Below are 9,108 nucleotides of genomic sequence, written 5' to 3'. Positions count from 1 at the left end.
AAACAGATAAAGGGCAAAAATTGAGGTATCTTGGAAAACGAACAAGATGTGGCAAATATTCTAAATGAGTATTTCACAGAGGTTTTTACAAAAGAAAAAACAGATGACATGCCACAGGTTGACAATCAATCCAGTCAAACCCTAAGAGAGATGAGGATAAATAAGGAGGAGGTACTAAAGGGACTAGCAGAATTAAAATCAAACAAATCACCTGGGCCAGATGGGATATTTCCAACAGTTCTTAAAGAAATGAGGGAAATTATGTATAGGCCGCTAACTCGATTATTCCAAATGACACTTAGAACAGGGGATGTTCCCACTGACTGGAAGACAGCAAATTTCATACCAATCCACAAGAAAGGGGACAAAACTGAGCCAGGAAATTACAGACCAATCAGTCTCACCTGCATCACCAGTAAAATGTTGGAAAAAATGATTAGACAGAAAATAGAGGAGCATCTCAATGAAAACCATATTCTTGGAGATAGTCAACATGGGTTTAGACGAGGCAGATCATGTCTTACTAACTTAATACATTTTTTTGAACATGGAACTGCAGCTGTAGATCACGTGAAAGCATATGATATGATATACTTAGATTTCCAAAAAGCTTTTGATAAGGTTCCACACCAAAGACTGATCCTCAAATTGGAAGCTGTAGGCATTCAGGGTCATGTAAGTAGATGGATTATGAACTGGTTGATGTATAGGAAACAGATTAGAGGAGTCACTTCTAACTGGAGTGAGGTTGTTAGTGGAGTTCCACAGGGATCAGTACTAGGGCCTTTGCTTTTTCTAATCTATATTAATGATCTGGACTCTGGGATACTTAGCAACCTTGTCAAATTTGCAGATGATACTAAAATAGGTGGCTTAGCAGATACAATCTTGGCAGCACATGCTATTCAGAGGAACTTAGATAAATTCAGTTGTGGGCTGACACCTGGCAAATGAAATTCAATGTGGACAAGTGCAAGGTAATACATGCAGTAAAACAAAAATGTCCACTATAATTACACTATGGGAGGTACAGATCTAGATGAAGTAATGCATGAGAAAGACCTAGGAATCTATGTGGATTCACTTTCTCCATCCAAACAATGTGAGGAAGCAATACAAAAGGCATACAGAATGCTAGGGTATATCGTCAAAAGTGTAGAATTTAAAACAAGGGAAGTAATGTTAAGACTGTACAATGCGCTAGACCTCATCTGGAATACTGTGTACAGTTCTGGGCACCACACTTCAAGAAGGATATTGCTGCTTTAGAGGCAGTTCAGAGGAGAGCAACCAGACTTATTCCAGGTCTGAAGGGAAAGTCCTACTCGGAGAGACTGAGGGAACTGAACCTTTTCACCCTGGAACAGAGGAGATTACGTGGGGACTTGATCCAAGTCTTCAAAATCATGAAAGGTTCCTCAAACCAGAGGAGCTTTTCCAGATCAGCAGGGACACACGCACCAGGGGACAACAAATGGAAATTGGGCTTCAAGGCATTCAAGATGGAAAGTGGTAGAAGCTGAAAGTTTGGGAACATTTAAAAATAGACTGGATAGGATCCATGGATCACTTAGATATTAATGGACACCAAACGAGCATGATGGGTCGAATGGCCTCCTCTCGTTTGTAAACTTTCTTATGTTCTTATGTTCTTATGTTCTTATGAATGTTCCCTAAGCATGTTTCAAATGTTCCCTAATTTATGTTACAAATGTGCCTTAGCACCTCTCTCTCTCTCTCTCTCTCTCTCTCTCTGTCTCAATTCAGTGCATTTGTATTGTCAAAGCAATTGGACATGCATACATACATACATACATATATATGGAAAATAAACAATATGTGTACATCTCTGCATTAATGGTGCCCTAACAGATGTGCAAGTTACATGACAGACAGACAGACAGACACTCACACACACTTTCACACACACACACACACACACACACACTTTCACAGACAGACAGACACACACACACACACACTTGTATACCTGACACGTATAGAAGACTGGATAGGGAGATATAAATAGCAATGGGGAGACTCTTGTACTTGGTGTGGCTCTATCCATATAGTGGGGCCAGCAGCCACTTAGCAGGTGTAGCAATAGAAGCTCAGCCTGGGGAGACTGGATTTAGCATTTCCTCTCCATTTTGATAAGTATCCATAATCATTTCTGCAAAATACTTCTATGATACCTATGTATGTTTTTTACTTGTACTATATTATACTATCAAGTATCAGTGTACACATACAATGTGACCTGTTACATTAATACAGAGGCCACGGAAGGCCAGATCAGTAATAGCCACTGTCCCCTGATATTACACTTTTTTACAATCACTTTGGCACTCATTTCAGAACCTTGATGTCATTTTTCAAAACTCTAGACACAAAACTCACACCCGATGATCAAAATGCACATTTTTCAATTGCTTGGATACAATACACATCAACCTCAGATCATTTGTTCATTGAACTAAAATGATACAACTTAACGTCAAAGTATTACCATTTCAAAATGCAATTCACACATTACATCTGAGATCACTGTCTATTCATTTCATTACAAAGATCTAACTATCAATTGATACAGCTGCTCAAAATGATAAGTGACTGTTGCATTACTCTTAATTCATAGTTTTATGGAAACTGACGAACAGTATTCCATGTTTCGATCATGAAAGTTTCAGGATAATGAGATCCATTGACACCAATAACCGAGGAGCATGAACCAGTTGGACTACATTATCTATGGATGTAATATTTCATCATCATTCATCATCATGTAGCACTTTTCCACACCATGTTTTCAGTGTGGAAGGAAAGTTAGAAATTCTTTCTCTAATACCTGTTTTTCTCTCTTGTATACTTAAGAAAGATAAGGTCAAGCTAGAAGGTAAGGCCAGAAGGTAGTTTGATTTCTGCTTGTTATTTACGATGAGAATCTTGGAGACAATGTCAAACAGTATGATTGAAGTGCCTGCTCCCTAATCCATGTGTTGATCTATGAACTCTGTCCTATAATGATATAAATTCTGCTTAGCTAACTTTTAAGATAACATAGTAATGACTTTCTGATTATAACCAGCTCTTTGATTTTTGTGTATAAAAGCTCTGACTGTTAAAATGAAGGCAGAGCGACTTTGGGATCTTCTTGAGTCACTGTTCCTCTCCACGCTGCGTGTATTAAAGGCATTGCAACTAACGCTCCAACCTGGTTGAAGATGATTGTTCTTCCACATCAGATTTGACATTACTGTATGTATGCAGGCCCTTGTAATTGCTTTTCCAATACTGCCAACTGGTTATTGATGATTGATTTCACATTGTGGTACGAGTATCGAGTGAAATGAGTGCTATCCACCCGAGCAACACAGTGATAACATGGAGCCGGCAGGTCATCCAGGTCACAATAGAGGTCAAGCAGTGGGAGGAGGAAGACGTGGTGGTCAAAGGAATGGAAGGGGACATGCACCCCTTCTGAGAGGTGGTCGTGGGCCTCGTCATAGAGGAGGGCTTAGGCCTCACCAGAGAGGCAGCCATGGGCCTCATTTGAGAGGTGTTGGGGGAACGTGGTAGAGGACAAGGCCACGGACCAGACAGCGGCAGCAACAGCAAATAGTGTCCAGTGAAATCCGAGAAATAGTTGTAGAACATGTTGTAAATCATGGCATGACCATGACTGAGGCAGCTACAATGATTCAATCAAACCTCAGAATCAACTCAGGATCAACTGTGGCCTCAATCATCAGAAATGTCCGTACTGAGAAGCGGCAAGTCTTCAGCATGCACTAAACATTAGGCTACTCTCAATTGTCAAATGACTGTATACTGCATACCAATGTGTAGCACAGAGTATAGTGTGCCTTTTGAAAGAAATGCAGACAGAGTGAAGCAGCTGATGACTGAGTATGTTCAGGTATGTTCAGTTTCAAGATGCCTCTTGTGAAAAATGGTTGTGAGAACCTGAACCTGAACACAGGGCTGATGGAAATTTAGAAGTACAGTAATCAATCCTTTGTTTTGCTTTTTACACTAAGCCAGGTGAGGAACACTGCAGTTGACATTTTACTGTAGTTTTGTTCGTTTTTGTAGCTAATTATTTTTGCATGGATTCAAAGAAACCTATGGTGTGATTTGATTGTATTGCATCAATACATTTCAGATTTTGTTCAATGATTCCACTGTGTCTGTAGTATTCTCTCTACTAGTCCTTTTACAGTGATGTATTTATGTGTAGTACCATAATGAAACATGTATCACATATTTTGTACTACAATATTTAATGATTGTACGAACAACTACACAGTGAAACTATCGGTATCTTCTGTGTTACTATGTTACTATGGTATTTCATGATAAATGAGTTATTTGAACCAACAAGTCTGCAAGTGCTAGGTTTCTTTAAAGATATGAATGCACAATGCAATGTTTTGAACATTGGACAGCCTGTGTTACAAGTGATGACCGTTTTGAGTTTTGTGTCTAGAGTTTTGAAAAATGACATCAAGGTTCTGAAATTAGTGACAAAGTGATTGTAAAAAACTGTATATTCATCCTATTTAATGTGCTCTTTTAAAATGTACTTTTCTTTTTTATGTTGCCATTTCTGTTCTACCAATGTTTCAGTTGTTAGCCAAAGATTGACAGAGTACATCTCATACACACAGGCCAGACAGCAAAGATTTCTTTTTGAAATTCAATTACAAATGCTGCATGAACTCATCAATACGATTAGAGCTCCTGAAAGCAATATAACTAACTCACTCTACAGCATCTCATTAGCAGTGAAAAGAAACCAAGAAACCTTTTCTTTTCTTTTAATAACACTTATTAAGCACTTGGGCACTGAAGACACCACTTGGTTAAGTTTAGCAAGCGGGATTTTCCCCCATTCATCCATTATGCATTTCCTCAGCTGCGCAACTGCACAGGGCCTTCGTTGTCTTAATTTGCACTTCATAGTGCGCCACACATTCTCAATTCGGAGACAGGTCAGGACTGCAGGCAGGCCATGCTAGCACCCGCACTCTCTGCCTATGCAACCATGCGCTTGAAATCTGGGCAGAATGTGGTTTGGCGTTATCCTGCTGAAAAATGCAGGTACGTCCCTGGAAAAGACGATGTCTGGATGGCAGCATATGTTGCTCCAAAATGTGTACATCTCTTTCTGCAAAAATGGTGCCCTCACAGATGTGCGAGTTACATGACAGACACTCATACACACTGTCACACCTATACACACACAAACACACACTTTCACAGACAGACACACACAGGCTGGAATGGGCTACAAGACCATCACCAAGCAGCTTGGTGAGAAGGTGACAACAGTTGGTGCGATTATTCGCAAATGGAAGAAACACAACATAACTGTCAGTCTCCCTCAGTCTGGGGCTCCATGCAAGATCTCACCTCGTGGAGTTTCAATGATCATGAGAACGGTGAGGAATCAGCCCAGAACTACATGGGAGGATCTTGTTAATGATCTCAAGGTATCTGGGACCATAGTCACCAAGAAAACAATTGGTAACACACTATGCCGTGAAGGACTGAAATCCTGCAGCGCCCGCAAGGTCCCCCTGCTCAAGAAAGCACATGTACAGAGAACTGGATGAAAGTGGTCTCAGATGAGACCAAAATCAAGCTCTTTGCCATCAACTCAACTCGCCGTGTTTGGAGGAGGAGGAATGACCCCAAGAACACCATTCCCACCATCAAACATGGAGGTGGAAACATTATGCTTTGGGGCTGTTTTTCTGCTAAGGGGACAGGACAACTGCACCGCATCAAAGGGACGATGGACGGGGCCATGTACTGTCAAATCATGGGTGAGAACCCTAAGCCAGGGCATTGAAAATGGGTCAAATACTTATTTCCCTCATTAACATGCAAATCAATTTATAACTTTTTTGAAATGCATTTTTCTGGATTTTCTTGTTGTTATTCTGTCTCTCACTGCTAAAATACACCTACCATTAAAATTATAGACTGATAATTTCTTTGTCAGTGGGCAAACGTACAAAATCAGCAGGGGATCAATTACTTTTTTCCCCCACTGTACATACATATATATGGAAAAGAAACATTACAAGTATAAATCACAATAAGATGTAATAAAGTACAGATAAACAAAGTGTAATAAAATGTGATCTGTTTGAAAATGCAGGGACGTCACTGGAAAAGATGATGTCTGGATGGCAGCATATGTTGCTCCAAAATGTGTACATCTCTTCTGCAAAAATGGTGCCCTCACAGATGTGCGAGTTACATGACAGACAGACAGACAGACACTCACACACACTGTCACACCCACACACACACTTTCACAGAGAGACATATACACACACACACACACACACACACACACACACTTTCACACAGAGACAGGCACACACACACACACACACACACACACACATACATACATACATATGGAAAAGAAACAATACTTTTATAAATCACAATAAGATGTAATAAAGTACAGAAAAACTAAATGTAAGAAAATGTGATCTTTAATACACACAAATATGTATGGCTGGTCGGATGCGTCTTGGACTCGGGTTCCTCTTCATTACGTATAACGCTTTTGCCTTTTGCTAAAGCTTTCCGTGGAGGGGATCGTGGGTGAGTTTGTACCATTCTTGGGGGGCTCTGCCTTGTTGGGGCGGAGCTGTGATCCAGGTGAACAGCAGATCGGGCATAGGTGGGCATGTGGGCAGAGGAGTAGGAAGGCCGGTCAAGCAAATAAGCTTGCTAAGGTACGCAGCAGCAGCAAGCAGCCCCCCCATCCAGCCAGCCAGCCAGTCTGGCTGGCAGTGACTGAGTGGTTGACAGACGGCAAGCAACGGAATGTACGTGCTCTGTGATGTCATAGCAGTCAGCTGAGAGAGGCTCGTGATGTCATCGCTGAGCTGGCTGGCTGGCTGGCTCTGTGTGTGTGTGTGTCTGTGTCTGTCTGTTTTTCTGTTTGTCAGTCTGTCTGTCTGTCTCTCTCTCTCTCTCTCTCTCTCTCTCCTCTCAATTCAATTCATTTGTATTGTCAAAGCAATTGGACATACATACATACATACATACATATATGTAGCGTAAGGTACACTTATACATTTCAATTAAAGAAGTGAATTCATAGTATCACCTTATCACGAATCCTGGAGTCTTGTAGAACTCAATTTCTGTAATAATTGGACGCAGACACCAATTCCAAAGATATAAATTGTCAAATTTATTTAAAAACAAAGACTAAATGTAGCACTACACTAATTATACAAAAGGGAAAAACTAATTAAAATTCAACTCTAGATCAACAAATCAAAGACAAATCACTTCCGTGACCAAATCAAAGACCATGGGATCCCATAGGATAACACACAAATCGTTAAACAAAAAAGGTTATAAACACATTGACTACAATACCGGTTAGTAATTCTAGGAATCACTAAGAAACAGTTGAAAGTGCTAAACTGATGGGATATGTAGTACTTTATACTCGAGTGGTCTATGCGATTACACCCTGTTGGTGTTATTAAGAACGCCAAGTACCAGAATGCAGAGCGGGACTGATTTTTGTGCCGTGACTTGTCGGGGGAAAAAGGCGCAGAAAAAACGGACGAGAAGGTGAAGGTAGTATGGCGGTGATGCACGCGTTGGTGAAGTGGGAAAGCGGGGTCGACAAAGACTCTTACAGCGTGATTCCCACTGCTTGCTTTCGCAATTTTGATTTATTCAGCATTGCTGATGATGACGAAGAGACGATTTGAAACTTCAGAGCAGAGTGGAGAGACACGAACAAACCTCCAAAAGGTGGATGGCCTGTCCATGAAGCGCAGATCATTATGACTGGTAACAATGTTTATTTAAAAAAAAAACATTAAAGTCTTTACATGCTATTTGATATATACAATCACAGTATATTTGAAATGAATGTTTAAGTTATTAATGTGTTGTACTTCTAACATACTCTCATAACATGGTAGGTGGTGGTGAGGGCGCTAAAAACTCGTCATACTTGACTGGCATTTGTAAGAACGATTTATTGTGTGTTGTGCTTTACAATAAAATCCCCCAAATCACAAAATAAATTAAACCAGATATAATTTAACTTCAGTTTTGATTCAGTGTTGGCTGTTCATCTTAATTTGTATGGTCAAAGCACAGTATTTTTATGACAAATAAATATAATCCCCAAATATCTGTGGACATAATGCAGGGTTTTATTTATTTTATTTTTATTTTAGGAAAAGAAGGCGAACTAAGAAGAAAACTTAATGACCTAACAAAAATGCCCTGTCCTAAAATGAAGAGAGTACCTAAACCAAACAAAAAACTTCAAATTTCAGATGATAGTGACCTTGATGAACCACAGTTACCGGTGAGATAATTACTGCAAATATAAAATAAATGTATTGCAGGATTGTTTTTTTTTAATCATATTCATATATATATATATATATATATTTTCATTTTAAACTCTCTTCCTCTCTGAATACAGCACAAAATAAGAAAGAAAACCGATGGAGCTTCAAGAATTAGATCCCGTCATATTCTACAGACATTTAAAGAGTCCAGTGAAGTTGAGCTACAGCAAAAAGTTAAGCAGCTCGAAAAGGAAAACACAAGACTTAAAAATGAAAACCAATGTCTTCGAAACCGTATGGTTGATGGTAAGTTTTTTTATTTATAGCAAATAATTCCTTACCTTGATAAATGTTATTCTTCAGTAATTTAGATTCCAGAGTAATGTATTATAGTTGATCATACTGAAGTAATCTAGAACCACAATACAGACTCTTAATGTGCACTGTCTAATAGTTTAATAATACTGATTATTAAATAAAGTTTTTCAACATAACTTCATAATCCTACATTAATGACTATATGCATTACATTAGACCTGGTAATTCTTGTATTTTATCTTTTTTATTTTTTTTGTAGCTAATGTTAATGACCCACAAAAAGGTCAGTTTGCCAATAACATAGAGCAAGTCTCTCAAGTATAATTGCAGGCATTGATGGTTTTGTTTTCACTTTGTATTAAATATATTACTAGAAATGATTATCATTTAATACTAAGGTTTTTTTCTCCAGAGATTCCAGACCTTTTGGACA

General features: G+C 39.1%; 1 non-coding gene across 1 annotated transcript; it reads left to right on the top strand.

The window, feature by feature from the left end:
* Nucleotides 1-6,555: 6,555 nt before the first annotated feature.
* LOC136738808 (U5 spliceosomal RNA) lies at nucleotides 6,556-6,670 on the top strand. The gene has a single exon (XR_010812702.1). It is a non-coding gene; the product is annotated as a U5 spliceosomal RNA (small nuclear RNA).
* Nucleotides 6,671-9,108: the final 2,438 nt, after the last annotated feature.

Source organism: Amia ocellicauda, unplaced genomic scaffold, assembly GCF_036373705.1.
Source record: "Amia ocellicauda isolate fAmiCal2 unplaced genomic scaffold, fAmiCal2.hap1 HAP1_SCAFFOLD_58, whole genome shotgun sequence".
Lineage (NCBI taxonomy): Eukaryota > Metazoa > Chordata > Actinopteri > Amiiformes > Amiidae > Amia > Amia ocellicauda.
The sequence above is the reverse complement of the archived record's forward strand: the minus strand, read 5'-3'. Positions and strand labels throughout refer to the sequence as shown.